This window comes from Anser anser, assembly GCF_964211835.1.
Source record: "Anser anser genome assembly, chromosome: 8".
Lineage (NCBI taxonomy): Eukaryota > Metazoa > Chordata > Aves > Anseriformes > Anatidae > Anser > Anser anser.
The window spans coordinates 4,362,143-4,389,150 of NC_139728.1; the positions used below are offsets into that span (position 1 = coordinate 4,362,143).

Sequence of the window (27,008 nt, forward strand, 5' to 3'; positions counted from 1 at the left end):
TTTTGATCCATAATAAGCATATACAACAAAGAATTGGGAAGGTGATGGGAATCATCCTTCACACAACAATTTGTTTGTTTTTGTTACTCTGTCTCTAGCCTGGATCAGTTTGGGGAATTCTTAAATCTTGTAAATAGCAGTTCATCATCCATGTAGTAGTAAATTTATTCTGCTTTCATGGAGGATCATGCAATAGCAGCTGTCACTACATGAAAATTGCATTACTATGCAACAAACCATCCTATAAAGTGCCCACTAGCTAAAGTTCACTCAGCCTTTAGAATGAGGATGAGTGACCTGGCTTGTTTGGAAACTTGTATGAACAGACTTCAGACCTTGCTGAATGAAGTGTCTTTCAAATTTAGCAAAACCAAATGCAACAACAACGAAACCCTCGTAGATTTTAAATCTCATCTTTCCAGAATGTTCTCATCTATATGATACCACGAGAGAACAAAGTGACTGACAATCTTAAAAAGAAAAAAACAAAAAACAAACAACAACAACAAAAACACCAGAAATACTATCAGTGTTAGCGTGTGCACAGTCTTGTATGTTAACAAAATGTTTTGTATCTGTGTAGGTATAACATACTCAACAGTGTATCAAAAGGAAAAAATCTCATAATGAGTACTTTGTTGGGTCTGTATTTATTTTAACGGTTATTAAGCATAACAGTGGATGCTAAAACTAAACTTTACATACCCAGAAAAATAACTGACTTTTCCATCCATTTCGCTAGGAATAGATGTAGGCACATGTCCACACATACACAATTCCATGGAAAATGGTGATCTCAAGTATGATGTGTATTGAATTAAGAGACGTAAGTTTCCAATTCCCCATCCTGTACTTAAATATACTGTTTTCTTTACTGGGAAGCCACTTTCAAAATTGAATATAGAATCCTTGAATAGTGCTTGCTTTCATGCAGCTCTTCAAAACCTTCTATCTCAATGGCAAGTGAACCACTCTGAGAAAGTATTTTCAGGAAGTGGTATCAAGTGGGCCAAAATACCCATTGACCCAGAAAAGAAGAAAATGTTTTCATTTCAAGAAAACAAGGAAACAGTCACTTCAAACGACGTTATTTATATTCTCCAATAGTCTTAGAGTGAATAGGATTCAGCTAATCTGTAAAACCCTCACACCATTATAATTTAGGCTATGAAACAGCTTCATTGTCAGATGAAGAATCTGCAATACCAGAGCAGCACTGTATTTGCAGCTTTTATACAACAGTCAAGAGTTTTCTGAAATGCACTCAGGAATGTAACCTCCACAAAAATTCTCAAGGTAAAGACATTGATTATATTCTTTGTACAGATCACAACATGGAAACACTTCCAGAAAGTGAATGATAGAAATTAAAAAACAATATATTTAAGAATATCTTTATAATTCTGTAGTATAAGAGATTATTCGATTTAGTACAACTTAAAAGACTTAGGTAGGACAGAAAATCAAGGCCTGGTCAATAATTTACATTCTACATTACCAAAATGCAATAAAAAAATTTAATGGCTCAAAACAAGCAAACAAACAAATAAAAATCCAACACTCTCCCTTACCATTAATCAGCAGAACTGAAAAGCCATTATACACAAATGGAAAGAGACATCATCTTTCTCGCAGACAAGTGTGCTATTAAAAAAATTTATTTTTATTTTTTATAAATTGACCCCATCCCTTATGTCATATTTCATAAATCTATATTAGAGACCACAAGTACTTACTGACAGATAATCTTGTAACTTAATCCTTCCTCCACTCCTCAGAGGAGTATTGAACATATTGCTATGTTAACATGTTAACAGATTCAAATGTTTTCTAATTTCCAACCTAGGTATGAATACTTGAAAGTAAATTTCTTCACCATTATACTGCAAACTAGACTTCTTGCTAAACACACAGACACAAAAACCCTTTACTCCTTCCTACCTCTTACTACTAATCTATTTACAGAAAGCAATCATATTAGCATGCAAACACTTCTTCCACCCTAAATAAGCCAGATGTTCAACTATTCTCATAAAATCCCTTTCCTTTAATATGCTGAACTTCTACCTGCTTCACCTGCCCAGTTATTTCAATTGGAACAAGTCTTCTTGAACACAGATAATCAGGCCGTACAGAACATCCCAGTAAAGGTCTCACAGTCATTGCACAATTAAATAAATACATCTGCCACTTTACTAAAATTGACTGATGTGACAGAAACACATACTTGCATTGTTTGATTTTTTTTGGTGTGTTTGTTTTTGTTTGTTTGTTTGTCTCCTCCTGAGTAATCACAAACATCTTTGCTTAACAGTGGATGAGATTTTGCAGCACTACTTTGGCATGGAAGGCAACCCAGTCAGAGAATATGCATGCCATATTTCACAGCCAGACACCTGGATGGAATCAAAAATGCATCAGTAATGCTGTGTCAAGTGCACGCTATAAATGAGAAGCATATAAGATGATTGGTACAAAGAATATTTGATCTGCAAGGATATACAGAAAATCTCAAATGCAAACACAGGTAATAAAAAATGCACAGACCAAAACAAGGCTTTGAATTCTTCACACTAGCATGCACTACAACCTGTGAGCATCTGGCCCATGCACAGAATACTCTGGGTAAACATAGACATTTCCTACCAAATTTTTTGTCTTCTTTTGTTACAATAACATTCTGAAATCTTCAGCTCCAATACTGATCTAAAGGAGCTCCAATGGGACATAAAATTATTTTAAAATCCTACAATATTTCACCACACCATTTGTTTTTAAAGAATAATGCCATGATGTTTCTTTTAGTTTTGTTGGATGCTAGAAAAACCTTGTATATTTGGTTACAGAGTGAGGCACCTACTTTCAATGATGGAAATGATATACAGGTGTTTTTTTATTATTATTATTATTTAGAAAGACAAAATACAGTCTAAAACAATTCTGGAATAAAAGAAAATATAAGAACATTAAATGTATGAAATTTTTATTGGCATTCACAACATATCCATCTCACATCAGCATGCACTCTACATTTTGTATTCTCTCTCCATTTGTGTTTACTCTAAGTATTTATTATATGTAGTCAAGGCTTATCAGTCCATATAGTTGAGGCACATTTGTTACTGCTGTCATATTGATATCTGAAGAAATGGCACCATTACTACCTGGGATATGTTTAGCAAGAAGCAATACTAAATAAGTAGAACTGAGATTCTCATTGCTATTCCGGTATGAGAAATGATTGCTCCAATATACTGGCCAGCTCTCAACTGGAAAAAAGAAAAAGTGATGGCATAGACAAAGTGTTTCAGAAAAAGATGTATGATTTCTGTGAGCAGCACTGTGTGCTGAGAGTGAATGACATATGAAAAGAAATATTTAAAACTTATACACGGGACTGGAGCAATCCAATTTAACAACTTAAAATACATCACAAAATACATTCACTCCCTCTATTCACAAAACAGCCACAGTGCTTTAAGTTGTGTTATCTCAGCATTATTACAGCTGTATTGTGGTTAAACCACAGAACCAGCACAAGCTGTAAAATGGAGTAACAACGTCAAAGTACAGCAAATACTTACTTGTGCAACACCACAGGATGCAGCTTTTCAGCGTGCATTCTCCTGGTATTTAAGAGCACCAGTTGTTCTATGCTGGAACTGTTTGACAAAACTGAAGAGAATTCACCATCAAATTCTCCACAAATTAGACAGCAATTTCAACTTTCCATACAACTCTCAATATTACTTTAATACTAAAACAGTGATATCTCACACACTGTCTTCTGACACACTCTAATGAAAATTTTAGATCTAATTAAAACACAGAAATCAGTCCTTGCTTAAAATGGTAACAATGCTAACACTGACTCTGAAGTAACCCAGAAAAGGCTCAGCAATACAATTAAGGGGGGTGGGGAACAAGAGAAAAAGGCAAGCCCAGGTAGCACCAAGGCTCGCTTTACCCTTTTATGCAAAGCACATAATTTCAGCGTAAGCTGTTGAGGAAACCAAGAATTCCAGCTTTGTACTCACAGTTGCTTTCCCAACTTACAACTCACACTGTATTTCTCACCATTGTTTGCTCTTACATGCTGCATTAGTGCTAATATGGCATAGACCTATCTCAAGTCTAAGGATGACAATCAATATATTTTGGAATACTCATTCATAATGTAACATAAAACTTGAAACTGACTCTCTTTCTTCACAAGTCAGAACATATACACAACAAGTGAAAGCACATTGAGAAGTGTTTTTTTTTTCTTTTATTAAAATACCAATACAGTTTTAGAAATAACTGAAATGAACCATACTGAATATATATAATCTAAGGCTCTTGGAGGCTTAAATCTAAATTTATAAAAACAAGTTATTTGGCTGCGTGGCTTTAAAATATTATTTCCAATAGGCATCCACAATACATATTCAGACTAAAGCTTTGCAATGGATATCATCTGCATTTCCAATTTAAGACAACTCACTTACAAGGAACTAAAAAACAGAATCTGTAGCTACTAGTAAGCATTTATTCTTCTTCAATAATAAATGAAAGGAAAATACTAATCAACACATTTGATTGATGTAGATAAAGCTTAACATAGCAGAGAGAGAGCGTTAATTTAGAAAGCACAACTTGCACATAATCTATCTTCTGGTCAAATGTGCCTCCCTCAGAAGTTCTTAAAAACACTTGTTTGTTGTTGGTTTTTTAAAGCTTTGTATCACTATATGTAACATTATAAATTACATTACCTAGCTGTGGAAATGATGTATAGAAAAAATATTGTAATTGTCTGCTTTTAGTGTTGATAAAGAAATAAAGGGATGAAGTTGTGGTCAAAACATTATCTAAATGGAGGATATGACATATGATAGCCATAAGTGATTTTTGTGCCCGTTGTGGTTTGACCTTGGCAAAGCAGCAATAAATATTTATTTAAAAAAAACTAAATCTTTCATCCTATCAAAGGAATAAGAAGGTTCTTGTGCATTGTCCAAAGAAATTTTCCTCAGTAGGGTGACAGAAAGATTTGTGTAAGTAGGAATTCTAAGGTGAAATCATTGGTCACTGTAAATTTTTAAACTTCAATGAGACTTTTATCACATGTATGTCTTACAGCTGTATTTTTAGTAAGGTAATTTCTTTGTTTTGGCCTTCAGAATTTAAACAAACACAGAAGTAGTCCCATCAAGTGTAGTGGGAGGGTGTGCAAAGGACATAGCTAGGGCATAGAAGAGTATTACTGTACTCTGGTACCAGAATTCAAAGCTGCCATATATAGATTTTTTGTCTCTTGCTTGTGTTATTATGGAGATACCACTGGCATGTATCTTAAATAACATAATGATGGAAGTCAACACTAACTCAAACATGGGTTTGCATATAAAAGCCATGCCAAGCACAAATGAAAGCTGATTCTGTGCCCATGTACACAGTATGACATAACGTGATTCAGAGTTCTCTTCAAATTTGAAGACAGAGGGACTGGACAAAAATATCTACCTAGACCACTCTTGGCCCCCTTTCTCCTGGCCCTCGTTCCTATTTTTCAGCCATGCTTAAAAGTTCCTAGAAAAAAAATAAGTATGTTTTTAACTTACACCAAAAAGACATCCCTAATTTATTTCAACTATTTTAATATTTCTTTTCTTTATAATTTCTTCTAAAATATCTAGTCAGTGAACTTGTGAATGATCCTTAACATCACTTTTTATTTCATGAGCAAAAAGAAAATCGTCAGTTGTTTCAGTTTCCTGTTCTCTTGACTAGTTACATGTCCTCTTTGAACATGTCAGAGCATTCATTCACTTTTTTTCCACTTTTGTCTGGAACTCCTGACAGCACTTACAATAAAAAATGTTATTATTAATACCTTGAGATGTACCAATGCTTTGCGTGTAGATGGTATAAAAGGAAGAGGGAGATTAGACCAGAATCATAATATTGCTAGTGGAAATTCCATCTCAAGGAGTCATCCTGTAATTCATCTTCCTCCCATCTCATATAGGTATTATTTGAAAAATACTGTTAGGCTAATTTCTGAGCAATATACACCATGGTTTCTTCTGTAAATCATTTTGATGGAATTTATTCACAGAAATGCTACTTTCCTCTGAACAAGTGAAGTGTTTTTTTTATATTTTTAAGAGATTAAATTACTGAAGAAAAATAATGCAAATCAAAGCAAATAAACTATTACATTTTAAGTCAGGTATACAGATTAATGTACAAGTTTAATGCAATATATTTGGAAAAATGTTTGCAACATAAGGCTCCATAGGGGCCCACAAGAGCTTTAGTCAAGCTGTCAAGTCTAATCCAATATCTACTATTTACAGACAACTCCTGTTCAGACAAACTGCTGAGTCCATATTTGGGTCCAAATTTTGCTTTTGAGTTATCTATAATCTAGATTGATATCTGTCTGTAGGGAAAATACAGATGCTTTATAGTTTTTCTTAAGTCAGGAGCTATTGACCATTATACAGCCCACAGCATATGAATTCAGAATTTTCATTGCATATATTTTCTTCACAACATAACACTCTAACAATGGTTCACTAAAAATGACTTGAGTTTACCCTCTTCATATTCTGTCCACATCTCTTCCATCTTTGACTAACACAGATTTATAAAACAACATAAAAATATAGGTTTCATTTTAAAGAAGATATATACCCCCGCTGAAGAAAATATTCCAGGAAATATATTTAGTTTCTGGTGTGTTTGTTTGTTTGTTGCCTTTTTTTGTTGTTGTTTTCATTTTCTGTACTTGTTTAGGTAACATCTACTTAATTTTTTAGGAGCAGAATTTGAAAACAGAATTACCTACATACATTTCTTTATGTGCTCAATACTTTCTGTATAAAAAGGTGCATCTCAAAAGTCCTAATTCATCAAATAGATTTTAAAATCCGATCAAATCAAACACTAAGCAGTTTGACTCATTAGGGCCATATAGCAGTACATGAAATGCTTAAAAATGAAGGAAAAGATGAGGGCAGTGACAGGACAATATTATTCTTGTACACATATGTATATATGAAACAGAAAAGAAAATGCTTTATGCAATGTTTCCAAATAGCATCCTCTGCAGATTAGCCAAACTGACTGATAAAACAAAAACAACCCAAAAGGCTGTTTTTTCAGAAGTGATTTTTTTTATTTCAGATTGGAAGAAAACATGTTTTAAATACATATTTTAGTCTTCAAAACATACTTATGCTATTGTGATCTAGGGGAAAAAAAAGTCTGCCTAAGAGAAAAAGAAAATGTGGTAGTCAGGTGTAAAAATGATACTGAAAATAGTGTTTTAAAAAGCAGTATTCTTTGTTCTCTTCCATGGGTTACCAGAAAACTCACTAAGATCAATGGTAGTTCTTCAGAGGGGCCTAGGATGTTTACAGGTGATGGCAATTTAAGCAGCTTGATAAAGGTAACAGCAGGGAACGATACCCGGAACCACTCAGCTGCAACATATTATCTACAAAAAATGTGCCTTTAATATACAGTAAAGGATTAATATCAGTATCTTACAACGTAGTGCAAATAAGAATATTAATGCCAATGTAAATGCAGTTTCAGAAATTTCTGACATTTGGAAAACAACTGCTTGACACTTGGACCCCCAGGTCAGTTTTATAATTTTTAAGAGGTGCCCAGAGCTGATATGTGGTTTCTTACAATGTATTTGCTATCGTGAAGCAAAGATTAAAAGAATTTTTGCAGAAAGTACAGTTGAAATAAGCGTCAAAATACTCTTGTGCTGCAGAATCCAAATGGGTCACATGTGAATTACCTGCTTTAAAACAAAATCACACAGTAATGATCTATAATTTGCAAGGAAGGACATTACGACAAGCAATCAGGTATATTCTGCAAGAGCAGCCCTTGACCTTTGGGCTCTTCCATCACTTACCAGATGGGCTGGGGCTCCACATTGGAGCGATAGCGCTGGAATTGGGCTAGTAGTGAAGAAAAGGTCAGAGTGATTACAGGAAGATATATGCGTGATTGACCCATATTAGCAGAAAGCACTCATAACTAACAGAATAACGCTCTTCAGCACCCAGCAGGAGCACAAGCAAAAAATAAATCAGTTTTTTCAGTGGTTTCTCTTTTTATCCTTTTTCTCTAAAGGCTACACAAAACAATCACATTTGAAATTAGATGACTTTTAATTATAATAGTTTGTTTTACCGACATAGATATACTCTCTCACTTGGCTGAATATTTTTAGAACTTTTCATTCATTATTTTATTACTATTGTTCCCTTAAGATTGTCATATTGAATTCTAGTCTCTGAAGTAATGAATATTGTAATTAAATCTTGGTTAAAGGTAGTTCACGGCCAAATGCTGCTCATTTCTTCCAAGCATCTGGTTTCCAATTCAACTTCTAGTTTGCTGGCTTTGATGATTCTCTGACCCTGATAAAGGAACTTTTTAATAGAGCTCTTAGAAGCTATTTACATGAGAATATAAGTGGAGAATAGAACTTAAAAACACTAGTCAGGTATTAAAGTTCTCATGGCTTTTACCACAGAGCCATTTTATTTCACACATCATACTTTCCTCTCCTTCAGGATAATCGCAAGGGTACAGAAGCGAAAACAGGTGGAGTTAACTAAAAAGAATCTGTTTATTGCCCCCAAAGGGACCACAAATTGCATTAACAGTTCGATCGTGTCCTTCCTAATCCCATGGAACTCAGTGGCAGTTCTATGTAAAGCACAAGTGAGCCCTACCTACTATATATTCATGAAGTTAGAATGTGAATACCTAAATTTAGTGACAGCTTTTTATGGAGATGCTGAGGAACAATAACTTTGTTGTATTGTATATTGTAACCTGAACTTATGTCACACTATGACTAACTCTTTCAAGTGCCATGCCATTTAATTCTTTGTTTTACATCTTGGTCAAAAACACATCAGAACAACAGCAGAAGGAACTAGAAGGGACACGGATTGTTCTGTAACACAGGGGTGCAAGGGGGCAAGAGCAGATCTCTAGTCAGACACAGAGAGGAACAGGCCTATGAGAGCTTTGTTGTAGGCGAGCGTGGAGAACCAGTGACGTCAAGTAAATGGAGCATGTGACTAGAGGAATTTGAGATGAATGAATGAAGAGAGGAGCTGCAGGAAAGGAGGATATAATGAGGTTCATAAAAAATGAAAGAGCAGATGAGATAGACTTACTGTGTTGGGGGACACAGGCTAAGCAAACAGGCCAAGGTAACTGTCCTCATATCAAATGTAGTCCTTTCCAAAGCCTGGACAGAACTCATAGTTTCATCTTTCCCCTGTCAGAAAAGCTCCACAGAAAATTGGACAAAGACTTGAATATCCCACCCTGTTTTGCCAGGAGCCTAATCAGAGGGACACAGTATAATCTACTTCTCTACTGTGGCAGAACTGATCGTTGAGGCTGGAGACAATGACACAACAAACTCTAAACAGGCCCTAACTGTCTTAAATGTAACAGTCAACATTATTGGATACTTCTGACTTTTGTAGCTCCTGATTTATAAGGTATGGTTATCACCAGCTTCTTGAATGAAAGAGGGACTGGAAAAATGCATCAAAATTAACAAAAAACTTAATCTTTCTATCGATGAACACTTCAAAAATTAATTCTGTCCTGACAGTAAAGCTTGAGTAAATAAACTCAGAGCATATATAGATCAGTAAGACAGAAGCTAATCAGTGTCATGTTGTAAGTGAGCAACTCTTTGGACTAAGCAAAACAGCAATGTAAGGAAAAAAATAGTATCAGACCATAGCCTGACAGGTGAGGTTGTAAACTCTCCGTAACTGAAAATATCTAAGAAAAGGCTAGACCATTTTATTTATTTATTTATTAAGAATACACAGTAAAGTTGATTTAATTTTGGGGGCCAAGGCAGAAATTAGAGGAGATATTCCTATGATTTTATTACTCAAGACTGTACATACAAATAGGTTGAAATACACGATCAGTCTTCTGTCTTTTGCTACCTTCTGAGTGATCAACATCATTAGAAAAAATTTATGTCCCACATTTATTCTTTAATTGGAACGCATCATTATTTAGGAAACAGAAACTAGTAAGTTGACAGTCACCCTGCTTACACAGAGACAAATATAGATGAATATTTTAAAAATACTGTTTCCCCCAAGCAATTTTAAAATGCAACCTGCATATTTAGGTAGAATATTTGCTGTCTTACCAACAAGAAAATAGCATGTAAGATATAGCACGCACAGAGCAAAGTCTCCCAAGGTTAAGCAAAACATTTGCAAACAATAAGGCCTTACATGTTTCAATAAATGCAACTGTAAACTTTTAGAATAAAACATTATGTAGTCCTGCCAAAATCTCAGATAAAAATACTACGGACATTAATCTTCATATTAAAAATACCTTTCAAGTAACAATAAGAATACCAACAATACCCTCTCTTGTTTTCCCAGACTATACATTGATTTTTCTCTCACTGGCCACTGCCTTATTCATGCCTTGCAAAGAATGACATGGCACTGTAATATTACCAATGTAAGGCTTATCTTTCTCTAATGAAAGCATATCTCCAAAGGTGAACAAATCAACAGGTTAAATCATCATGTTCTGTTTTCCAGCTAAAAGTATATATATATTTCCATCCTTTCTTAAACAGCAAAACACTGCAACAACCTAAAACAAACATTAGACAAGTAATGGAAAACAAGGCCTTCCACCTGCATGTTCCTTCCTACTGCTGAGAGCACTTACAGAAACAGAGCCCGAAACCAACAGAAACATACCCGGAACTTAAATACAACTTTCCTATACAATGAAAGGCTTACAATGTACACTGTTCCTTACAAGTAAAGCTACTCCAAAATGAAATGGAATTGCCTCCTATGCACTGATGTTTGCAGTGCTGTCAGAAAGAATCTGAGGTATTTGTTTGGTTTTGCTTTATGTGAATCAGCCTTTTGAAATGCATTTTAAAGGTGTATGTTTTGCTTAACACAAGTGTCGTGTAAATACAAACTAAACAGATGGACTTCACTCATTCTTTTCTCAGCATCAACTTTGCTATTCTCGTCTTCATAAGACTTCTGAATTGTCTTTGGAACAATGATATGGAGAAGTATGAGTTATATAAATTATACCATTAAAAACAAACAAACAAACAAAAAGCAGTTTTTAGAGAAGATATTCAACCAGGAGTTTTGTGTTTCAAACACATTAAGGTGCAGAAGTTGTGGTTTCCAGCCTTGGAGATGTTACAGCACTCCAAGGTGTCAATGGGACACTTGCTACAAGCCCACAGATACTTACTTACATAATAGGATTAGCTAAATAGCAAATCAAGCTGTGTGCATCTGGCATGTGGCACTGTACCAACACTTCTGTTGTGTTTCATTACAGGCAGAGGTATCTACCTTGTGTATAGACATTATACCTTTTCAATACTTCCTTGGTACTCTTTTCTCTTACAAGCATATTGATCTTTGTAATAACTTCAGTATTTTGCTAGGGACTAGAGAGAGTAAGCGACTAAAAGTAGAGCTCTATGGAGATATAAATAGCCAGTATTATTTGAAAGAAAACATGTAACTAAATATTATGGAAAAGTCTATAGCAGCTGATGGCTTGTAGCAGTTTTTGGCAAAGGTCAGAACCAACTATAGGCAATGAAATACATGTAAATTTTTGAAGAGATTTACTATATGGATAGAATAAAGGCAGAAGTATGTAGGACCTTAATCAATATGCACAACTAATGCAAGGAATCATTTCATTTCTACGTTTTACTTATTTGTCTTCTTGAGATTATAAATTAAAATTTTATGTTGCCTAACATGTCCAAACATTTTAAATAAAAGATCCCGAGTCACAGTGAAGTAAGCAAATACTACCCTTATAGGCTTAATATATATCCACTACCATACAAGTAAATGAACAAACCTTGGATTGCTCAGATTTATTTGATTTTGGTCACAGAGTAGATACAGCACCAACTTCTAGGGTATATGTCATATGGTCATATTTAAAAACTCTTGAGAAAGAAAATTAATCCGCTGTAGCTACAAATAATTATAAACCCAGACTACTACCTTTTTTTTTTTTTTTTTCTTTTCCAAACTCCAGAAGGGGTAGAAGTTTTCACCCTAATTTTGCATTGGTGCACTCACACTTTCAGATTAAACAGTTTACTAAGAGATCAGAATAGGAAGATGAAAGATTCCCTTGTTTCATTCACGATTTTCTTTTTGAACTCTTTCCAATAGAACCCAAATGATTTTCATGTCTTCTTGACAAAAGTATGACTTCCTTACATATCATATATGAATTTCTGTATAACAGTATAAAGGAGAATTTCCTTTGATAGCAAGGATGAAATTAAATTGGAACACTAAAACTACACAGAAATATGGAAGTTGGGTGAACTGTTGACTTTTGAGTCCATGCCCCAATTCAAAACATCTAGCCTTAGCCCAAATTACAGTGACAAGGTAAATATATATCACACGTATTATAAGGACCTGAAGCAGTTATGCTTTCAAAGAACATTAAGAAAAATATGGTGCCTCCTGATACAACTTTTGGCTGTCTTTTTTAAAGAATAATGAGAAAAACTCTATCCAGTCCTAGACCAAGTGAATATTCAATTAGCTTGACAGCTGAACAATGATATAATTATGAAATCAGCCAACCTGTAAAAGCTCACAGCCCCTTCCATGCAATAAACAAAAGAAATGATTTTTAGTTCAGTGCGTAAAACGTTCTTAACAGCATCATAAGAAAGTGACCTCATAAACCAAATAATCATAAAAATGACACTCAGAAAAAATCTTACTATATCTCTGATTTTTTTCCATGTTTCTTTTAACACTTGAACACAATCTATTCCATCGGTTCCATCTTAGGGAGGGGCAGTTTCTTTTATCTTCTTGTTTTACACATAAAATATAAAATGCTCAAGAATGCTGAGAATGACATCCTGACTGTTTTTTCTAATGTTCTTACGCATTGTCTCTCACAAGACTAAATTCAACACAAAGGATGGTCGCTTCTCTCCCTCATTGATAATTAGACTCCACTTAGCTATTCAGAGCTTCAAAATACTTTTTTGTCCTCCCTTAGTATTTTATATAGCAGAATTATTGCAAATAGCAATGTAAATGCAAAAATATGAACAAGATTTGAGGCATTCAAAACCAAAACAGCAGTATAAAGGTAATTTAGAAAAAAGTCTATTTGAAATGACAGCAGGTGTTGTCATTTGATCTACAAGCCTCTTGTAGATCAATATGACCTAAACCAAATATACCCTAAGTTCCCTAAACACCTGGGGGATATTTCCCAGGTGTTTACAAAAACAGAAGTTTCTCCAAAGTTTTTTAAGTGCTGGAACCCAGACTCCACCACTGCCTTAAAACGCATTAAAGTATCAACATTTTTTCCCTGATGATACAGTATTCTGTTATACTCCCTTCCTGCCTTCACCAAGATCAGGAAAAAAATGCTTGGGGAAGTGGATGTATCCATTAGACAGGAAATTAGAGCAAAAGGGAGAGCGTGAAAAAGAAATTGAATACACAGTTAATTCAAGTCAGTGAGATTTTGGTGGTGGAACAGATGAGCTGCTGGAAGATAGTCACACTGGGTAGAGCCAAGCCTGAAAGATTTTATGCATTGTGCCCATGGAAGCATGTACACATAAAGCATTGTACCTATGGAAATCTCTCTTGAATCAGAAAAATGCTGAGTTAACTGATTCTCTGAGAAGTAACACAACCCTTTCCACCTGGCTGAAACAATAGGCAAGGGAAACCTTAAACAAAAATGATCACACTCAGTTTCAATTCCCACTTCGTTTCATACCTCAGGATTGCTTGACCAACATGCTTTATGCTTCTTTCCTGTGTTTTTTTGTTGTTGGTGGTGGTGGTGTTTTTTTTTATTCTAGATCTTCATGCTGAGGAACAGCAATGTTTATTTCCTTTGAGACTCCTGTAGGAGAAAAAGTAGAGGAATTAAAATTTATTTCCTATTCTTACTCTTATTTTTTTGGTTTTATTATTTACAAACAAGTTTGATTCTAGACAAGTTTGATTCTTTCTTCACACAAAATTTTTTAATTTTTTTTTAATAAGAGTTGAAGTTTTTTATGCAAACATGCTTACAAATGTATGTTTCATTATATTCTTCCACTGAGAAATGGTACATTCAAGAAAAGAAGAATGTTTATAAATTTTCAGTTACAGGAGACATGTATGGAACAAGAAAAAATACATAACTTGTCAAACTGGAATTTGGCCACGATTTTTCCCAAAAACATATGTGCAATGGGAAGAGGAGAACATTCTACATTGCAAGTGGTCAGTTTTAGTTTGGCAATTCACATAAGCCATGCTCCTTTTAAAACGGATGGTGAAGACATCATATTTTCTAAGATTTAAAAATGCAAAAGTATATCTTCCATGAGATCATTCTTATTTGGATTTTGAAACCTGCACATGTACGTATGTATGTAAAATTTTTGAATTTGTTCTTCCATGGAAATAGTAGGGAAATCACACTGGGGAGTTTGATTCATATTTCAATTTGCTGTCAGCCTTTGCAGAATGATACAATGCCTTATTCTGTGAACTCCATCTTCATTATAATATCACACTTGGGAGTCAAATGTTTTAATCATTACTGAGAATGTAGCAATTCAACTGGTCATAATGAGATTAATAAAGCAAGAAGGTCCTTCAGATAGAACCTTATGTCATGTTAGGCCTTATTAGAAGAAGAAAGTATTAAGCCAATACGTAATATATTCTGGAGGGATCATCAATAACTGTCATATGGTTGTTCATTAATTGTGATCCACTCCTTTGAAAAACTTTTCTTCTAGAAAAACAGAGCCCAGTTTTAGGATGCTGTAAATTCACACTACCCTACAGCAAATTTCAGGATGACAAAAATTTCAGGAAGGTTCCTGTAATTAAGGTGTTTGGTGCTGGGCAGGGAGGGTGAATGAAGTTGGCCACTCTTGACCTAATGGCATAATATGCTTTGCAGGTCTGCAGACAGGTAACATATTCCTCTGCTAACACTGATTCCTGAAGCTATAAGCCCAGCTTTCTCTTCTGCTGAGAAGAATGCTATCTTTACATTAATTCATCCTCTAGAAAACATTTTCTGTGTGCCAGGGTCCTGCTTAGCATATTTATCACGCAATCACAAGCCCAGGAGTAAAAATATGCTTCAGTCTGACAAATTTATAGCTACCTGGCAATATGCTCAACTTTAACGTAGCCTCTAGAATTAAAATTGCAGCTGAGCAAATCTCTTAACAAACCAACCTCTCTCCTATCCCACATTCTGACTAACTCCATGATTTGCAACAATTTTTACCTTTGCAGTTAGAGAGCAGCAGGTGGTGCCATGGGTCTGGCCACAAATGCCTGACTGACAGGGCATGGCGAGGTCCACCTGCTCCCTCAGCACAGAGAAGCCAGAGGTGGTGGCCAGCTCCGGCCATGAGCCCAGCCCAGGAGGCAGTACCACGGTGATAAGGCAGGTCCAAGGCCAAGCCAGGAATTCAGCCTGCAGGTCAGGCTTGGGCTGTGGTGCAGTGACTGCTGTGCAAGTCCACAGAGATGAGGCAGGACCGAGGCCAAGTTGGGAAGCCATCCTGAGGCTGGGTCCGGCCCCAGGCCTGGCTGAGCTGGAGAGCATTGCGTGTCTGGCACGCCTCAGGCAGGTGCTGGGCGCAAACATGGCTGCTGGCCGTGAGGCAGAGGGAGCGGGGAGCGCCCAGGTGGGAGAATCATGGCTATTAAGGCCTAGTGGTGCTCGCAGGGCTCTGAGGTGTGCGTCCTAAAGAAAAATACAGAGGAGAGGAGAGAGTTGGAAGAAAACTCTTACATAATAATGAAGTTTATGAAGGGAGACTGAAATGAAAATCTCAATTTAGTCTTATCAGTCCAAGTCAACTGTATGACAGAACTTTCCAGAACACCTGCCAGCCAGAGAGGTACCAAATTACAAGGTAATTTAGAAAAACACACCTACTTGGAAAAGACTAATTTTTAAGCATGTGTTTTTAAATAACACTCTGAAATTTATTTTTCATAAATATGACTACAGTCTTCGTCACATTTGAACACAAATCCATTTAGCAGCACAAAAATTATGAGACTTGATTCCCCTAATAGCACAGACCTAAAAACATCCATGTATTCTTCAAACAGTAAATCAATTCTTGCTTTGACCTTGTGAATCGCTTAGTTTTCTTTTGAGTCTAAATTTTGATGCTCAATGAAAAGTAGTAGATGTTTCCACTGTAAGCTGTCACCATCACCTTTTAAATGGTTAAAAGGTGTATGCAACATATTTCTTCTAAGGAACGGGATGTTCAGGGAAGAGACAGAACTGCTACCTGAGGAAGGACACCAAGGGATAAATGTGGCCAGTTCTTAACAAGATTAGTCAGAAACTATACAGAAGTGTCTGTCCACAGTAGCACAGAATAGCAATTAAGCGTATAATGTGTACCTTGCATGTCATTAAAGTATCAGGCACTTCTGTTAAGAGCATTCTGTAAGCCCTAAGAACCCCTATGTGCATATTTAACTCATCTGGGAATTGTATATCTAAGTAGTTACTTAAAGTTAATCCCCCATAAGCCAGAATGGCAAAACATTCAATTTCAAGACCTAGGGAAAGTTTTTAATGTACACACAGGCTAAAGAATGACTTGGGTTACACTCTGCTGTCCTAACAGAACCTTTCCCCTTCTAAACATGCAAGGTAAGTATGTTCACCCTGCTAGTCTAGGCTGCTAGTGTTTCCTGTAAGTTTAAGCCAATATTTAGAGAAGAATGAAAAATGAATTATATCAAGGGGTATCTACAATACTGGACTGTTAGAACTAGAGCTTTTGCAGAACTGCCTAAAGAGGACATGAAAGGGCAGGGAAGGATAGGAGATCCCTTCCCTGTGAAGACAAGTCTTGGCTACAACTTAGGTTTGTCTTTATTTATTTTACTCTTTCTGCTTCCTTTTCACTGGGCTGAGGGCTGGCATGCATCAACCCCCAGGGCCGTGATGCACCAAGAACCCAGGGGCTGCCAGCCTTTTCCCAGCCCTAGAACTTGCAGAGCTGAAGTTACAAACAGGGAGGCCATGGGCACGATGCTGCCGGACACATAGAAACCAGCCCCAAACAGCTCAGGCCCACGCCAGCCCAGACAGCTCCCAGGGCCTTGCTCTCCCAGGACAATGCAAAGCAATGGCCTTCCACTAACAATGGCAGAAAAGCTGAGCTGATGAAAATCTCCCTTTTCATATTCAATAAACCACAGAATATCACTCAGGAGTGCAACAACGATGTTGCAAACTCTACTATACTCAAGGACCCTGGATTGGAAACAAGCAACACTATCTTCCCAGCATGCTTGCTTTTACCTGCCTTGTCTTGCCTCATGACAACCTGCAGAGGTCTATGTGTGGCTCACATTACTTTATCAACATGTATGGCCCTTACCTCACCTGGCAAGTGATTGATTTTTACAGCCAATGCAATTTTCACAATCAACAAAAATACTATGATTATAGAAAAAACTACAGGTTGTGAAGTTAATATAAAAATTCCTGCAGCTGTTGCAAACCACACTGTTACTGCTAAGGGTGCAGAACATTTTACAGGGTTAATTTCTGAGTTTCAAAGTTAGTTCTAACAGGACAGGGATAGAGTTACTTACACTGTGAGAGCAGTACATATTGATCTATTTAAAAACCACTTTTTTCCCCCCTTCTTTGTGATACCATTTTCATCTTCTGCTCATTTCTCAAAATTATCCCTGCTTATTGGACTCATTCTGCTAGTTCTAATAAAGGCATGGTTGGTACAGCTACCCAATCTACATTTACTTTAACCAAGCAGTTAATGTCAGTATTTGTGAGATCCTGTGTGTTCAGACACTGCAACACTTTTGGCTGCACATTTCAACATCTTTCTCCTTGATCTACTCCTCCACATTTTATTTTGATAGTGACCTGAGTAGCAATGAGCACTAAAGGTTTTGCTTTAAAAACTCCTAATGTTTTATTAACAGGATCATAAGGGCTTGTATCTTTATACTCTTCTGAGAAGTTGTCATTTGGGTCAAAGCATCCACCGTGAGGCTCAGCCCCTTGATAGGAGGATGCTTTAGAAAGGGCTGTGATGGTGCCTTGCTTTGCTCCTGTTGCTGCTTTGAACCCTTCAACTTCACCCTTACAAACTCAATTGTCTGCATCTTCTCTTTCTAGGTATTTCCTGCATCAATACTTAGATTCTCATTACTTTACATAAAAGCCTGCCCAAATTAAGAAAGAAAGAAAAAAAATTTAAAGGTGATCAGAGAGAGTTTCCCCAGAGGCTTCCCCAAATACCAAAGCCAAACCAGTGCAGGTTCTAACTCCTCTACAGAGCAGGAGATGGATTTTAAACCTTCAAGCATTATTGGTCCCTCTAAAAATTTGAACTTGTAAGAAGTTAGAGGGGATGGACATTTGTTATGTTTTAACCAGCTGGGCAGCCGAGCTCCACCACAACCACTCTCTCACTCCCCCTCCTCAAAGGGAAAGAGGGAGAAAATACAATGAAAAGGGCTCAAGGGTTGAGATAAGGATAGGGGGATCACTCAACAATTATTGTCACAGGCAAAACAGACTCAGCATAGAGAGATAAGTATTCCCCTCGCACGCTGCAAGGGATTCTTTGAAGGGGCTTTTCTGTAAGCAAAACTGAAAAGGGACCAAAAGCAATGCATGCTGTACAACTGCAGTTACCTAAATATATGTAGAAATAATAAAAAAAAAAAAAGTAGCATTTGTCTAATTTGAGTATATTTCAGCCATTCTCTCCTGTATTCTCATACCACACCTTGGCAGCCTCACTCTGTCAGCAAGATTTCTCTGAGAGATAGGATCCACTGGCACTATTGTAATAAAAATGCAAAAAACTATGACTCATGATGTTCTGGGTATGACTACAGAACTCCTTTCCTACTTTGTTTGCCATGATCCTGTTTAAGTCACTAAAATAAAATGAACAAAGTGTGGTGCACTTAACTAACAACTTACATATGTTACTCTTGCAAAATTTTCATGCTATTATTCTGACAAGCAAAAGAAAAGTAGATCAAAAGCAGAAATACATTTTAACAGATTCACCTGATATATGATTCTGTAAATACCATTAATTTGCTAGTCTAGTAAGCATTTGGACTTGCATAAGTATAGTAAAAAAAATGTTTTTCATATCCTATTTCTTGGGATAAAATAATATTTTAACAATTCTACATTCAGTTTTGAATATGGAAAATATCTGTAGTGAACAAAGTATGTTGAACAAAGATGTCTGGGGAAAGACCATGTTGATTCTTTCATATGCAAAAAATGAGTATTATTAAGGAAAAACTGCTACTAGCATATGCAATTATTGCATACCTACCATAACATGAATACATTTAGGTTTTATTAACAAGGGTAAAGTAATATAATTTGATGCTTATACTTCAACTTCTTATGTTAATATGTTGTCATATGTTAATATGTTAGCAACAAAATTTAAAAGGACTTTAAAATATGCTAAATTTGGAGTTTGAGCACATAAGGAAAACTGTACACTTAAATTAAATTTACTCCATTTTACCAACAGAGTTTATTGGCTCTAGTAATATTGCCAGTAAAGCACATGCTTATGATAACCAGAACTTTATCTTCTGCTTAATCATTAGTACATGAGTATTAACATGTCAACATACTACATTTAAGTATTTCTAAGAACCTAAATTGCACCTAAAATAACATAAAAATTATCTTGAGATTGTAGCATATTTAGTATTATTCTGATCTTTGAAACAATAATATTCTGTTAAATTTTAAACATTATAGCTGAAACAAGCAAAAACAAACAATTGCCACTTATCTGTATATTATCACCAGGCAAAGTATGATTACAGGTACCTCTGAACCAAAGTTTCAGTCAGGTTTCTGACAAAGTAAATTCCATGACGCTAACATCCCAGGGTGATAAGATATTGTATTTATAGGAGTTTTATCTGCCTTTAATTAATAAGTGATTGAATGGCTATCTGGAGTTAGAAATATTTTCAGTACTAAACTTCCCTGTTGTCAATAAAAAATGACTATAGGTCAATAATTTTCCCTGAACAGTTTTTAGGATAGCATTTTTCTTTCCTCATATTCAAAAACTACTGAACTCAACTTCTTCATTATATTAATTCTAGTGAGCCAGATTCTCAGCAGATGTTAAGATAGTCTGGACCTGTTCAAATTAAGGCAAGAATCAGGTAGCAAATCTCTGAATCAAGTATATGTAAAATTCTGGACCAGCACAGCCAATGCAGGATTCATGTTTTAGAGTCTAGGTTGTTCCAGAAATGTAAATGCTCCTGTGATTCAAAGTCAATGAGCTGAGTCCAAATAATTACAAAACAAGCTATGACCAAAAACCTAGCTCTGATGCATGTCTACATCACACGATGGAAAAAAAAAAAAGTTTAACTGAGCTGCTGCCAGTCACAATACACATGCATCAACATGCCAAAATGCCCATTCTAATATAGCTACACTGTTCTAGGATCTAGGTTTGTCTCCAAATATAGTGTCTGTGCTGTGCCATTTACAGACCTGTGCTTGCATGATATTTTGTCCTACAGCCAGAGCAGAGGTTTGGTGATTGCCGCAAGCAGTTATGACACAACAAAAGTCAGTGTCATATTAATCCTTATAAGTCCTATTATGGAATGCAAGTAATTACTAGTTTCCAGGCATTGTTATTAACTGGTATTGATTTGGAATTGCAGCCTTTTATTTTTTTTATCCCCTATTTAAACATCATCCAAGAAACACTGATTTTGAGAAAACACCTGAGTCAGAAGAACAGGCAGTTCTATTAAAGAGATTCTATTCTCCTTTTTGATTTTTCCCCTTTTCATATCTCCTCTCTTATATGAAATTCATCTGTCAAAAAAATAAAACCAAACCCACCACCTATAAATTTCGTCAATGATCTGCATTTCCCACAGGCAGTTCTGACACTTTTCTAGGCAACACCATACCTTAACACACAATTTTCACTAGAATATCATTCACATCAGTATAACAAAGAGATTTTTTTAGATTAATTTTTCCCTGAATCATATGTCATAATCAGGGAAAATAATTTAAAAAAGATATTAGGAGGACTTAAAAGTTTCCTCTTTGTACCTATGAGAAATCTTTCTCCCAAGGTTTCCTGTTATATTTTATTACATAAATTACTTTATTATAAATTATGTTTTATTTGAAAAATATTGTATTTATATTATTATAATATAATTTATAATGTATTTTAAGAACTATTAAATAACTTTTATCAGTACAGGTTTCAGATTTGGACACAAATTCTAAAGGGAATGACAACTGTCTGCCTAAATCCTTTCCTTTCCTTTCCTTTCCTTTCCTTTCCTTTCCTTTCCTTTCCTTTCCTTTCCACTGAATCTGTACCTATTCAGTCTGAATTAGTTTACCGAGACGTAGTCCACTGAACCACTGAATCCAGCGGGGGCTGCAAGACTGTTCTATTCGGTTACTTCTGAAAACTAATTTTCGGCTGAGTTACACCTACATGGGATTTTATTTCAATAAAAGGTCAGCTCCTGGACTTCAGCAGACAAAGAGGAATTTGGGAAGTAGAAGCATGGTCAAAGTCCACCTTAAATTAGACGCTTCAATACAAACTGGTATGGGAATCTGGATTTGTTTCAGAGATGAGTGATTAAGTTTGTGTTCATAGAAATTACAATGAACATACACAGTCCAGAAGCCATCTGCTGGGAGAGTCTCATAAAAGATTAAAAAATTGAGTACACTGGAAAAAATCCTATGGGAATATCTTGCACAATTGGAAGCATAATACATTCACAAGTGTGCAAAGCAACATGCAAAATGGAAAAAAAAAAAAAAGGAAGGTATGATCTCTCTCTTAAATCCTTTCAGTTTTTTTTTTTTTTAATGCATTTGTCAGTTTGCATTGTTCTGTTTTGTAAAGAACCAGCACTTTTACTTATCAGATGAACTAATTGGTTTGTTTTGTAATCAGTAGAAACCAGAAGTGTAAGACCAAAACAAACCTTAGTAATCATCTAGGATTCCTCTTTATCAAGGTGTGTAAATCTGTCCCATTTCATTGGCCAAATAAATTTCAGCACCACCATTCCTCAAGTAGTGTTTTGTCAGCTCTTTATTGTAATCAGACTATGCTCAAAATATTTTATCAGAACTGGAGAAATCTAAGATGTATGTAAAATAAACAATCATAAAGAAACAAACATGTTCCAGAAATGGTCAAGTAAATTGAATATTTTCAAGAAAAAAAAATGATTATTAGTTTACAAAGTGAAATAACTGTTTTGCATTCACAAGAATGCTTGAACTTGAGAAAATACAGGCACTTTTGTACAAACTGGTTTACAGTAGCCCTCTATACATTTCAAACAGAATACCTTTTATGAAACTTTGCTTGCATTATTGCTTCTACTCCAAATGGAGTAGAATAACTATTTGAATTATTTTGATTAACTATGCTTCTGACTGACGTATACTTCCTTCAAGGCAGAAGATCATCTTGTTTCGTCAAAAGTGTTTATAAGTAACATAGTCAGACCATAAAAATAATGAAATTCTGCTAAGCTTTGCATGCTGCTGACCAGCTAAATAATACTCTTCCTTTTGTTATTTCAGAAGAACAGCTTTAAAATACAGGGTTGTTAGATAAAGAAATCTTAAATACCCAAAACCCTTCTTCAAAATTTTGTGAACTACAGAATACAGTTTACTTTGTCTGAAAAATACACATTTTGAATGATGGATGACATCAAGGAGCTTTTCAAAGCATCGCTCAAAGACTATGTCAGTCTGTAGAAATGGAAGTAGACCAAATTGTTTAACTTAGGTTCTAGTCAGGCTATCAGGTCAAGCTTTCTCTTGTTAGGTGCTGTAGGATGGTTACTAAGCAAGTCAGTTAAGAGTTCTGACCTCTGAAACAAATTTCCAAGGTTTATTCTTACTCTGTATTAGGCATGAGGGACAATTTTAATTAAAAACAAACAGAAAAAAAAACAAAACCAGAGACTGAATAGCCTCAAGATCTTCAGCACACACTGAGCCAAAAAGCTGGCCTAGGCTATCAAAGATATGCGGTTCTAGCTCCTACGCTGCCTTGCTTCAAAGTAGTTGAGATATACCTGCACAAGCTTCCCACAGATAGCAAAGCAGGCATACCCCGATAAAACCAAGCCTACACATCCATAACAATAGAAAATCTGAGAGCATGAATACTGTCTGTGGAATCACATTTCAACTATGGTTAAAAAAAATGATATGGTTCAAGACTTTGCTCTAATCTCTATTAATTTCCAATAGAAATTTGTGTGCTAGCTCAGCTAATCCAGCCTTTATTAGAGATCTTTCCCTGGGCCACCCTTTTGCTAAAGGAGCTGTTTGGAATCTGTTGCTGCAGAACCTACCAGGCAATGTACTGTGCTACTAAGTGTACCATACCACCTCCCTGTGAAAACGCATCTGGGCCTCATAGTAGTGCACCCTTTTCTGGAGAATCCTTCTGCCCTCAGGCCCTGCCAGTTTCTCACTGTCTTTCTAATCTTGTATCATTTTGCTGCTGCTCCTTGAGGTACTTCCAGAACAAGATGATTTTTCATCAGAAGATCCAGATTAAAAACAGTGAGGTTCTCCCATAAGAGCATTTGTATTTAGCAATACTACGGGATTTGCTCATATACTCTATATTCCAGCCAGTAAGGCATTTTGATCCAAAAACTCAAAAAGCCTAGGTTCACCCTTGACTGTATTTTGAAACACAGAACAAGTAGAAAGTAATAGATAACAAGAGCCAAACGTAATGAAGCCTGAGGAAAAAAAAAAAAAATCAACCATATTAGAGTTTTGCAGTTTGGCATGACAGGTAAGTATTTCTTTTCTTCAAAGATCCCAGTAAATCACAACAATGGTGCTGATGGCATGGTATAATTGTCTCAGATATGCTGCAGTGAGTGTTATTTATGGTTGTTTATAAAATACGCTGTCAGAATGGCAGACTGCCTAGGACCTTAGCATTATTTATGGATTCTCCTCTCTTCACATGCCCTTTGGTGCATCAAATTAAAAACAAAAAACCAAAAAGTTTAAACTCTATGGTCTTGAAACAATAATACTTTTTTTTTCAGAAAACAAGATTATATTACATGTCTTATTCTTATGCTATTCTGTGAATGCCTATTATGAGAAATATTTGAAGGTTTAGCAAAACATTACCCAATTTCTCCCTCAAAGCCCAAATCCTGCATTGAATGATGACACCATTTTTTTTTTTATGCCATTAGAATTATACTTAAGTCAGAAATCTGGACTTCTGTTTGGAGCTTTCACAGATGCCTATGGAAATACATCAGACTGTTCCTACACGATTTTAAAAAATATGGTCTTAAATACCCAAATCCTGTAAGAAAACATCTATCTAAAATGTTTTTAGGTGTCATTTTCTTCTTATGTAAAGCAAATATACTGTTTGCTAAATATGCCTATGAATCTTGTAAGAGAAAACTTTCCGCAAGCAGAATTTTCAAGTTCATTAAACACCAACCACACATTAGCTTCTTAAATTGTGTTCTTCAAGCAGTGCCCTTTAGCAACAGAACATGGACTGTATAGATGACGTGCAAGATAGGTAGAGCAGTTTAGTTTGAGGTGCTAAGTAGTAGACACAAACATCCAGACGAGACTGGCATAGATCATTATTTTTTAAATGTTCTGACCCTAAGAGAACTACAGTAATGCCAGCCACTTGAATCAAAATCTAAACAGTGGTAAAGCAAGCAAGCTGATTTATTCATACATCTTTTCAAACATTTTTGAGGCTTTGTAGATTCCACATATTGCTTAACAAGGTGCAGTTTGTCAACAGGCAGGTATAATAAATAAAAGAATGAAGAATACAGTTACTTTATTTATTGCGATCCAAGCAGATAGGCACAGGGATCCATAATGTTATACCTTTAGTCACCAAGTATTGAAACATGATATGAAATGTGAAACTACATGACATGACAATGTAATTTTCTAATTTTTGTCACATAAGTGCTTATTCTGAGAAAATAAAAAATAGAGTACAGGTCGCATTCACGTTTAACCCTCAAGATCCTAAAAATAAACACATCTAATAAGGAGGTTTCTCATCCAAAAGCACCTGTCCTTCTCTTAGGAAACCAAACTAAATCACAAGCTGCAGTTGCTCAAGTTTGTTTTCAAACTTCTTCCTGGTTCACAAAAGAAATGAAGATTAATGAATTAAGACTCCAATAATGATTCCAGTGTGCTAGATCCCATTAGCCACTGATGATACCTTTTTATCATACCCGTCCTTACCTAAGACTGTTACTTGCAATCTTTTGATAATTTTCAGACAGCCTGAGCTTCAGGAATAGTTTCAAAACCCCCAGACAACTCCAAGTTTCTCTTTTATGTGCAGTATTGGAGGAGGGAGCTCACAGGTAAGATGCTTAATTTTCTTACGCCATTGAATCCAGTTGGAGTCATACATCTTCCTATATATATGCCTTGTATCTTAACATTAACTAAACTGCTTCAATACATTGTCCTGCCAAAATTATTAAAGAGAAACTGACAGATGTCAGACAACATCTGACAGATGAAAGATTACCTTCACACATCCCTATGTGTCTTTATCCAAACAAAGAAGAATGCCACACAAGGAAGGCTAGAAAGTATGATTTTATTCATGGGAAAAAATAAAGATTTTAAATCCAAAAGTTTTCACAGAAAACTTCATTTTTTTAAATGAAAAGAATCAATATGATTTGCATCAAAAGCATCTACATTATTTAAATATGAACTAAAAAAAAAAAAAGTTCCAATGCTTTCATTTCATTCTTTATTTGCAGTTTGAAATTTCTCAGTTTAGCTGGAAAAGTGAATTACATAGCTGCAATGTGATCTTACTGAAACATCTTGGCCTTTGGCAGTTTACCAAGAGTATTTCCCAAAATGTAATGAACTGCTTGCTGAGTTTCTGCACTTGGTTTTAATTTTACTATTTCTAGCTGTTTTTTCAAATACTACACGGTGAACATACATATGCTTTAACTGTTTCCTACCATAAAATTAACTGGTCCCAGAATTCTCAAGTTGAGCTAACAAGACAGACAACTATGTACAGGGCAAACCACTACTTTCCAGAAACTTTGCTGTCTTCAGATTTACTAGTTTACATCATAAAGGATCAAGTACTCCCAGGATGTTAGACAGAAATTCAAAGCATAGGTTTTGTTACAGAACAAAACACCTGTAACTTCAATGAGTAATGAGTAGTTTCTACTTGAAATTGAAAGGAGCTCATCACCTAAAGTTTCTGTCCTGTTGCTATAGAAGTTGCAGGTATATTGAGCATACAAGTCTCTGCAGAACAAGATGTTTCCTCATCATGGGACTGTACAAATGAATTCCCTCCAAAAGAGAATCTAGATTAAGCAAGTCGTTAACTATATAAAATTGATCAAGTTTTTGTTACAGACTGCAGCAAAACCATGGCATACATTATTAAGAAATCTCCGTATCACAGTCACATTAAACTCAGTGTTTTTGCAGCTGGCACTGCCAGATGTTATCCTCTTTGCATCATTTCTTGATGATCACCAAAAGGTACATGGAGAGGAAGGGAGGGAAGGGCAAGCACCAAACAATACAACCTGGGAAAGGCAAATCCTTAGGAGTAACCCTGAGTAGTTCATTACTGCTTGTAGGAACAGTAGAAGATTATAAATTCTAACAACCCATCAGATCTCCTTAACACCATCCCCTTTAACAGCCTACTAGGAGAACTGACATTTAAAATGATTGAGTTAGATCAAAAGGCTCAAAGATCACTCAACGCACATCACTTAAGC

General features: G+C 35.7%; 1 protein-coding gene across 5 annotated transcripts in view; it reads right to left on the reverse strand.

Moving 5' to 3' along the window:
• The window catches only part of LOC310903460 (uncharacterized protein), a 490,104-nt gene that overhangs the window by 351,708 nt on the left and 111,388 nt on the right, over positions 1–27,008 (reverse strand). For 3 of the 5 annotated variants that reach the window (XM_083846779.1, XM_083846778.1, XM_083846777.1), the window contains exons 1-2: positions 15,388–15,852; positions 13,864–13,992 (exon numbers count right to left, since the gene is read on the reverse strand). The exons of the other annotated variants lie outside the window; for them this stretch is intronic. The gene's annotated coding sequence lies outside the window, so the exon portion shown is untranslated. Of the gene's footprint in view, positions 1–13,863; positions 13,993–15,387; positions 15,853–27,008 lie in introns of those variants that run through there. 5 annotated transcript variants of the gene reach the window in all.